Source organism: Tamandua tetradactyla, chromosome 5 (assembly GCF_023851605.1).
Source record: "Tamandua tetradactyla isolate mTamTet1 chromosome 5, mTamTet1.pri, whole genome shotgun sequence".
NCBI classification, from domain to species: domain Eukaryota; kingdom Metazoa; phylum Chordata; class Mammalia; order Pilosa; family Myrmecophagidae; genus Tamandua; species Tamandua tetradactyla.
In genome coordinates this window covers 41,600,336-41,610,093 of record NC_135331.1, presented here as the reverse complement: position 1 = coordinate 41,610,093, position 9,758 = coordinate 41,600,336, and the positions used below count along the sequence as shown (strand labels likewise).

At 39.9% G+C, this 9,758-nt stretch overlaps 1 protein-coding gene across 4 annotated transcripts in view; it reads right to left on the bottom strand.

The window, feature by feature from the left end:
* Positions 1–9,758, bottom strand: part of AGTR1 (angiotensin II receptor type 1) — a 54,051-nt gene that overhangs the window by 7,492 nt on the left and 36,801 nt on the right. The gene's annotated exons all lie outside the window — the stretch shown is intronic.

The window sequence follows — 9,758 nt, the reverse complement described above, 5'->3', positions numbered from 1 at the left end:
AATAATTTTATTTCACAGTCATAAACCCAGTTAACTCTAGTTTTAAGGGAAAAAAATGACATCATAGTTTCTGAAGAACATACGTAAACTGACAAAAATCTAGGACTGCAAAGTTAGATGAATTTTTAGAGCTCACTGCTTTTGTAGGAAGTAATAAATATCCTCCTGAGAACTGGAAATGGAATCCTGTGGGGACAGGCCTATCCAGGGCCACTGCATTTTCTAAGTAAATCCTTGCTTGCATATTCATTAGAAAATACATGCTTAAGTCAGAAAGCACTACTATTCAGAAAAGAAGAGTTTTTTCCTGATGTAAGAAGGGAAATTAATTTAACCTCAGAAGTGCAATATATCCTTATCTTAATCTCTAAAATTCTTTTGTCTCACAATCTTTCCTTAGGTCTAAGAACTATTAGTTTTCTCCCATAAATAGTTGTAATAGCCGTCTTTATGTTATTGAGGAACTGGTTAATTGGGGCCTGATTTACGAAGGATGGGAGGGGGGCTCACCACATAGTTTTTCAGGCCAGCACAAAGAGTAACCACTAATTCTTCCTTTTTCTTTCAACTTAAAAAAAATTGTATAATATAACATATTTACAAAGCAAAGAAAGAAGAAAGCAACAGTTTTCAAAGCACTCTTCAACAAGGACAGACCCCAGAATTTGTCATGGGCTACCATAACCATCTATGTGGTTTGAAATGATGTATGCCCCTAGAAAAGCCATGTTTTAATCCTAATCCCATTTTGTAAAGGTAGCCGTTTCTTCTAATCCTTATTCAGCATTGTATGTTTGATATGTAATTAGATCATCTTCCTGGAGATGTGATTTAATCAAGAGTGGTTGATAAACTGGATTAGGTGATGACATGTCTCCACCCATTTGAGTGGGTCTTGGTTAGTTTTCTGGAATCCTATAAAAGAGGAAACATTTTGGAGAAAGCCAGAGATTCAGAGAGAGCAGAGAATGCTACAGCACCATGAAGCCGAGAGTCCATGAGCCAGCAACCTTTGGAGATGAAAAGGGAAACGTCTCACAGGGAGCTTCATGAAACAGGAAGCCAGGAGAGAAAGCCAGCAGATGACGGCATGTTCGCCATGTGCCCTTCTAGATGAGAGAAGAACCCTGACTGTGTTCACCACGTGCCCTTCTACTTGACAGAGAAACCCTGAACTTCATTGGCCTTCTTGAACCAAGGTGTCTTTTCCTGGATGCCTTAGATTGGACATTTCTATAGACTTGTTTTAATTGGGACATCTTCTCGACCTTAGAACTGTGAACTAGCAACTTATTAAATTTCCCCTTTTAAAAGCCATTCCATTTCTGATATATTGCCTTCTGGCAGCTAGCAAACTAGAACACCACCATCTCATATTTTTCCTTTTAGCTGCTTCAGAATATAGGAAGCTAAAGGGAATAAATATTTTTTATCATCACAATCAACTTGTATGTGTGTGTGTGTGTGTGAGAAAATAACATATATACCAAAAAGCAATAAATTTCAAGGCACAGCACAATTAGTTGTAGAACAGATTTCAGACTTTGACATGGATTACGATTCCACCATTTTAGGTTTTTACTTCTAGCTGCTTTAAGATACTAGAGAATAAAAGAAATATCAATTGGATGATTCAACAATCATGTTGAAACCCTACCTTCTCTGTATAACTCTATCATGATCACCTTTGATCTTTCTATCCCATTCTTTAGGAGTATTTGGGCTTTCCCTATTCCAACTTTTTCATGTTGGAAGGAACTGTCAATAACATGGGGTAGGGAGATGGAACTACTTGATGTTCTGGAGAGGCTGGGCCCTCTAGGTTTCCTGACTTATCCGGTCCAGGGACCCATCTGGGGGTTGCAGGGTAACCACTTATTCTTTACCTTTCAACTCAGTCTAACCTTAGGATCCATGTCCCCTAACTTTGGTGTATTCTGGTCATATCTGGAGTGAATGCTGAGGTTAACGATTTATAGAGTAAGGATTTCAGATGAATAGCTTAGGTCAGGATTATCAAGAAAGCATGTCTTTAGTGAGGGTTCAAGACAGCAGCAGTTTTTTGATTTTAGGAAGAATCAGATATTCAGGAACAAGCTCCACAAGGGTTTCTGCAAATATGCGCTCCAATATTCACATAATTGGCAATCAAGTTATTCATTTATGTGATGGAGAAAATCAACCTCTCTGCCCTAGAAAACATCCATCAGGAAGCCCTGGGAAGGAGTGGAAGGCGCTGTGAGGGTAGTGCTGCAGCCTGGGTTCAGGTGTGCTGTGAGGTGAAGGTCAGCTCTGGGTTCAGGGGGTACAGCCAGTGCAGCGCAGTGGTCTGGGGACCCTCGTCCTATTGCTCCTATAGCAGAAGGCTTTAGATGAGTGTGGCTGTTCTAGCTCGCTAGCTGTCGGAATGCAATAGACCAGAAACGGAATGGCTTTTAAAAGGGGGAATTTAATAAGTTGCTAGCTTACAGTTCTAAGGCTGAGAAAATGTTCCAATTAAAACAAGTCTATAGAGATGTCCAATCTAAGGCATCCAGGGAAACATACCTTGGTTCAAGAAGGCCAATGAAGTTCAGGGTTTCTCTCTCAAGTGGAAGGGCACATGGCTAGCACAGTCAGAGTTTCTCTCTCATCTGGAAAGGCACATGGTGAACACGGTCAGTGTTCGTCTCTCATCTGGAAGGGCACACAGTGAACACAGCTTCTGCCAGCTTCTTCTTCTGGCTTCCTGTTTCATGAAGCTCCCCGGGAGGCATTTTCCTTCTTCATCTCCAAAGGACACTGGCTGGTGGATCCTACTTCTTGTGGCTGTGTACTTCTGCTCTGCTCTCTCTGAATCTCCTTCATTCTCCAAAATGTTTCTTCTTTTATAGGACTTCAGAAACTTATCAAGACGCACCCAAATGGGTGGAGACATGTCATCACCTAATCCAGCTTAACAACCACTCTTGATTAAATCACAGATCCAGGGAGATGATCTGATTACAGTTTCAAACATACAGTATTGAATAGGGATTATTCTGCCTTTATGAAATGGGATTTCGATGAAAACATGGCTTTTTTAGGGGATATACATCCTCTCAAACCAGCACAGAGGCTGTGCATTCCCCTTGTAGTGATGTGGGCTGGGGAAGAATCAGTTCAGGACCAAGACAGTCTGGTCTTCCAAGGATGGTTGTTTGGCGTCTAGGATGGCAGACCTCATTCTCCCAGGAGAGTGCCCATCTTCGTGTAAAGAGTTGCTCTTCGAGGGATGAGTTTCTCATAACCAGCTTTACGAGAGAGAACACAGGAAGAAAAGGGAACAAATTTATTTTTCCTAACTAATTTTTTGCTCCATATCCTCATTAGCATCTTCTTTTGTACTCAGCCTTAGATGATCTAAATCCCATTCTTTTCTTTTCATTCATGGGAACATGAGTAGCCATGAACAGGCATTATTCACCCTGAACATCATCTCTTCTGTGAAGCCTTCCCGACTTTTCTTGGCAACTGGATGCTTTCTTCTCTGAGGCCCTTTGGCACTTTTGACACTCCATTATAATTATCTGTTGACATATGTGTTTTCACCACTGGTCTGTCGGCTCCTGGATGATAGGGACTGTGTGTATCTATCATCTTGTTTAATACTTTAGCTTTGACACATTTCTGGAGGCACATGGTAAGTGTATGGTGAGTAAGATAGGGAGTGGACAAATGAATGCAGGAATAGCATATAACCTAAAAGCTATGAGTACAGAATATTGAGGATAACTTCTATATGGGGCTTATGAAATAAACTTACTCCCCAGTCCCCAAAGAACCTCATAGAATAGTATCTCCAGCTCAGCAGCACTGGACACCATCATGGATAAGAAAAACAAAACCCCAAACCCTTAACCCTAAGAACTTTTAAAAACTCTGTAGTTTAGAAAGTAGAAGACTAATTTAAAACAAACTAAGGTTAGGCTCTTGGGGAAGTATGGTTTATTTCTTCTTCTTCCAGAAAGATTTCCCTGCACCTTGTTGAATTTTCAATTCTTTTTTTTTTTGTAGTTACTGCCAATCTACAAGTGTAAATTCATTTGGGTAAACAAATATTCTCTATTAAAAATTAAATGCTTTATTAAGGATTTAGGGACCACTGTCAGTCACACCTTAATTACTTTACTTCTCTTGGATTAATTTACCTTCTAGCATGTAGTTGAGATCAGCTGGATTTTGCCTAGGGAAAAACTGAAAATGTTTAGGTTAAAGAAACCTCAGAGATTATAAGGGGCCTGGATACACTCCATAACTGGGGGATAGGGCAGAAGCAAATATTTGGTTCCACTTGGGCACGTGAGCACTAAAAGATAGGAAAGGAAAAACCTGATATATTAGATTCCTTTAGGTGCCCCTGAGTTCTGAGAACAAGATTGAAATTCTTCTCTCTTCCCTTTTTCTTCTTGACAGGACTTCTAGGACATACAAGTCAGGTTGGGATTCCATTAATCCTATGTCCAGAGTGAGTAAAATTTTATTGATGGGTATGAAACTGTAACCATCAACTTTCTGCATCTGAAAGAACTGGTTAATTTACCAGCTAAGTTTCTACTCCAACGTCTTCACAAACCAATGTCAGCCTCTTCTTCAGTTTCCATTGGGTGATTCTGACTAATGTTTGATATGCAAAAGGTCACTAGCAGTGGCTAAGGGAGCATCCCTGGAAATTTCAGTGAGCTATTTATTATTTTAGTGAGTATACTGTTTGAGAGCCCCTGGATATAGCACTGAATATGATAATTAGGATAACATTTACATAGATGTTTATGCAAAGAATGAGCAAGATTTCCTACCTAGTAAGGAAACAAATGTTCTCATACTTGAGGGTGGAGGAAAGGGGATGAGCAATTTTAGGTGATGGAAATAGTGTGGGCACAGGGAAGCAGAAATGCAAATAGCACGCTCAGGGGGCATTCATCTATTCATTGCATACTGATCGGACACCTATTATGAACCCGAGTCAGGGATGCAAAATGGATAAAGTCGCGGTCCTTCTCCTTGGAGGCATTCTAGTCTAGCTGGGCAAACAGGAGTCTTAGGGCAGAATTAGACTTTAGTGTAATAAATACTATACATAGTAGAGGCATGTGGAATGCTTATAACTGAGCTAGCTTGGTGGGGGAAATAGGGGGACACTTTCCAGAGGAGATGACATTTGGGCTTTGAAGGATGCATGGAGCAGAGTGGTTGGAAATTAAAGCTGGAGGATAGGTTGTGTCCTCACCTGAACTTTCTGCTTCTTACTGATGCCTGCAGCAGCATCTGTGGGAAAACAGCTTTGTGCAAAGGTACAGACACTACACAACCCTATGGGCAGGGCGGTGGGGTCTGAACGTGGGCCGGGCATTTCTGGGTAGGAAGGTGACAGGTCGCTCTCCGGTCTGCTCTGCTGCCACTGATATACTTCTCTAGAGATACTTGGTTCTCAGGAGAGGGAGAAAGGGCATCTCGTGGCTTTCAGAGACTCTGGTAATGAGTGGGTGGAACAGAGCTAGGTGGTTTTCTGAAGTGGAATGGATGTTGGCTTGGTGAGGAACTGAAGGAGACGGAGATGTGATGATGCACTAAGACTCAGATGTGTGAATCTCAGAAAGCAGCTAGGTATCAGTTTCACCCTGAGTCTTCTCCCAGCAGTGTCAGGTAGGACACTGAAAAAAAACACCCGGAGGGTCCACGTCTTCCTGTTTCTGGGTGTCACCGTAGCTTTTATCCAGGCTCTGTGTGAACTGCATAGCACCATTTCCCTCTGGGGGAAGACAGATGGGGTTTGGACACTAAGAACTGATAATGGAATCTTCCTTTTCTCTGAATACGGTCTCAGTTCTGACATCTGTATGAAATGGGAACAGAAATTCTTACTGCACAAAATTATTGTAGAAATGAACTAAGATAAAGTGAAAGCACCAGGCAGTATGAGTCAAATTCTACGTGCCTAATAAATCCTTTTGTATAATTTATTTTGAATCTTCGCTATTATTTTTTGAATGCAAGGCAAGCATTGACTCAAAACAACCATGGGTCAAGAAGTGTGAAAAATTAAAAAACAAAATTTACTATTGTCAGCTCCTTCTGTTGTCATTAAAAGGCTAAAATACCAAGCTGTTCTTTCAAAGTATGAGTAAAAAGTAATCTTAAGCAGCTGAATAAATCTGCCATGATTTGGGTGGGAACTATCAGCCTGCGGCAAACACAGGCTTGTCTCATGGAGGTCAACCCACATTTATGCATTGCTTACTTTTTTGTCGAAGTTACCTTGTATGCCTTGACAGCTTCCCCAGTTCTTAAAAACAAGCAAAAGGAAGATTTTCTTTTTTTTTATCCTAAGAATATTTCCCCAAGACTTTTGATTAGAATATTAATACCTTCTTAAGCTTTTAGGCAACTCTAAACCAATCTAATTAAATTGTTCATTACAAGCTCCTTTTTAATGAGTTTGCAATCTAAAGAAAAAAATACGCCATAGTTTCCTATGATAATAAAGTGGGAACTAAAAGACCAAGTAATTATATTTTAGAATAATCTATTATCAAAGTCTCTTCCTCAAAAATCAAAACAAATAGGCAAAGTGTTTGCAAGTTGTTTGTAGAGCTGGACAGCTCAATAAACCATCTTGTTCAAAAGCCATTCCCTTTATTGTTCCTATTTTATATGTCAGACTTTAAAAAGCAAGTTTCTGCTCCTGTGTGCATGTGTACAGATGTGTGTGGTTTCTTCCCTAGTAATGAGGCATTCCAGAGGCAACAACTGCTAGTAAGTATCCATTTGTGAATTCATTGAATCATACGAGTTGGTACTAAAATTTTTAGGGTTTCTACTTGTTTCTTTTCAAATTCATTTGTTCTTATTTCTTAACCTTCCATTCTTATTTTATAGCATCTATTTCTTCCTTTATCTCCTTAAACATTTTTAACATCTGTGTGTTTAGAGCCCCTCTTCAATTCTTTACTATCTGTAGCTCCTCAGGTATAAATTCTACAGTTTGTTGCATCTGTGAATGCTATTTTTTTTTTTTTTTTTTTGGTATTTGCCTTCCTCTTAGTTTTGTAGTCTTTGACTGTGAGCTCGTTCCCACCGGGAGTTAACTTCTTCAGAGCCCGGAGTGCTTGGGTGGTGAAGCCCTGTCAATCTTCTGCGGGCACACAGGACGCACTTGATCTGGAAGAGTTTTTTTTTTGGTATGCTGTATGGCAGGGTCACATTTCATTCTCTTTCCTTCTGAGTATCCCATTACTGCAGCACCATCTGTTGAATTTTTGTTTGTTTGTTTTGCTTGCTTGTTTATTTTTTGGGGAAGTGCATGGTCCAGGAATCGAATCTGGGTCTCCCGCATGGCAGGTGAGAATTCTACCACTGAACTACCCTTGCACCCCTGATCTGGAAGTTTATGAAACCAATTTCTCTGATTAGTTTCTAACCCCACTTTTTCTGTGGATATTGCTGATTAGGCTCCCCATCTGCTCTCCAACTTTAGCTGCCATACAGAAATTTTCTAGTGTTTGCTCAGGAATTCCTGGCTTTAACCAGGAAACCCAGTTTCAATTGCGTTCAGAACATGATCTCATGGTCTTTGGTAAAGGCATTGGAACTTTATCTCAGGTGTGCATCTGCTGTTGATCCTTCTCTGGCCCATGTAGTCTGAACTTCTTTTCAGAGATGTAACCCCACACTTCATGTGTTTAGAGCAGGTGGAATTGTTTCCATTAGCCCATCATCTTCATCTCGACTGGAAGTTTCCCTACACATTATTTGGAGATAAGTTACTTTAATGCAATAAGCTCTGGGTTACTGGGGTATATGCAATCTTGCTCACCTGCCCCCAACCCATGTCATGCCCTCTGATGACATTTTCACGACTTTCCGTGTTACACACTCTTCTGTGCTGGCAATCCTGACTGCATGGAAAGGGGAGCATGGCAGACAGCTGGCTTGATGTGGCAAGTGACTAGAATTGCTCTCAAGTCAGATGCACGGAGAATGCCATACTTTCATTTGGAAATTCCAGCCTAACCTCTCTAGGCCAAAACACTTTCCTTGGAGATAATTTTGCTCACCAGAACAATCCCCTGCAATTCCTGGATGAATGGTTCTCTCAATGCAAAGCATATTCTACTATAATTATTAATGCTATGCTAATTAAGTACTTAAGATCCAATCTCCTCTAACTTAAGATGTGACTGTGTGATCTAAGTGGTAAATAATGGTTTCTGGCTGCCTTCCAGAGTCAGTATCACTCAGCTGTGATGAACGTCCTAACTCCTCCCACAATTCCCTTTTCCCCTATGATATTTCCTCCCACTCTTTTCTATTCCAAACTCTTGGCTGTTTTTTGTTGTCTTTTATTTCAAAAGGAAAAGAGAAACAGGTAGGGATGAAAGATATGTAATTGAATTTATTGTATGGCCTGGCCTCACAATAAAGAGGGCAGATGCTTTTTTACTTCCACAGGTTCTAAATGCAGCCAGTCTTGGGAATGGTGATTCAATATTCCCTTCATCACCAACATGCCCTCCCTAAGAATTCAAACAAACCAGCTTTAATAAAGGAAATCCATCAGCTCATTTCAAGTTAGGCTATAAATTTTACTAAAAGTAAAATGTTAATCCTTAATTTTGACTCCTTGAATAGTATTCAAGACTCTAATATCTGGTAGTGGAACATAGGATTACAATTAAATTTGTCCCTCCTCCAGAAATCCCTACATATCATAGATTATAGTTTAAACAAATCAAATCAGCTGTGATGAATGTCCTGACTCCTTCCACAATTCCCTTTTTCCCTAAGATATTTCCTCCCACTGTTTTCTATTCCAAACTTTTAGGTGGTTTTGTTGTCTTTTATTTTGTTTCCAAAGGAAATGAGAAACAGGTAGGGATGAAAGATATGTAATTAAGTCTAATACACACACTTAAAAATCTTCCTTTGACATGCTGGTGTTAGTAGAAAACATGCTTATATGAAATCTGCAGGGCCATGGAGGGCTTTCTGGGGGGCCTGGACAGAGGAGAACTCCAGAGAAACTAGGGACAAAGATCATTAAAATCTACCATGCAACAAAGTCTGGATAGAAATGAAGCCCTCTACTCTCATACTCCAAAATTCTTTAAACTTATGGCTTCACAGAATTTCCCCACTAGAACCATGGCCACATGTCAGCTGATTGGCATTTCAGCAATCTAAGGGAGAGGAAACATCATTCTGAATAATACAGTTTTTAGAGATTGCTCACAAATTTTTCTTTTGCAACATATGAAGAAGGCAGGAGCTATGTGGCCAGTTTGGTCAACACGGCTCTATTTGACTTTGAACAAGACCCCAGAGTCCATTTGTGCAGCTACTCTGCTTTTGCTTCTTTGGAACATTAATATAGCAGCAGAAAATTATGATCTCATTTCACATCCACTTTAGGGGGAATATGAGGCAAGTTACTGGGCAGGAAGGGAAGCACTAATTAATTGACACCCTTAAGAAATTATAACATGATAGAATTTAAACATATGATGAGTTTTATGCTAGAGATAATTGCCCACAAGGCAATTCATTTCAGATTAAAGTTTATAACATTATATAAAACACATTACCATATTTTAAGTGAAGCTAGAAGGATTAAATATTCAATGCACTGTACATGTTTCTCTAAATTGTTCAAATTTCAGAAGGACTGTTTTTTGGAATTACAGTCTTCAAATTGGTCATGAGCAATATGTAAGGAGACTGGGCTCCTAAGTTTGGCTTTT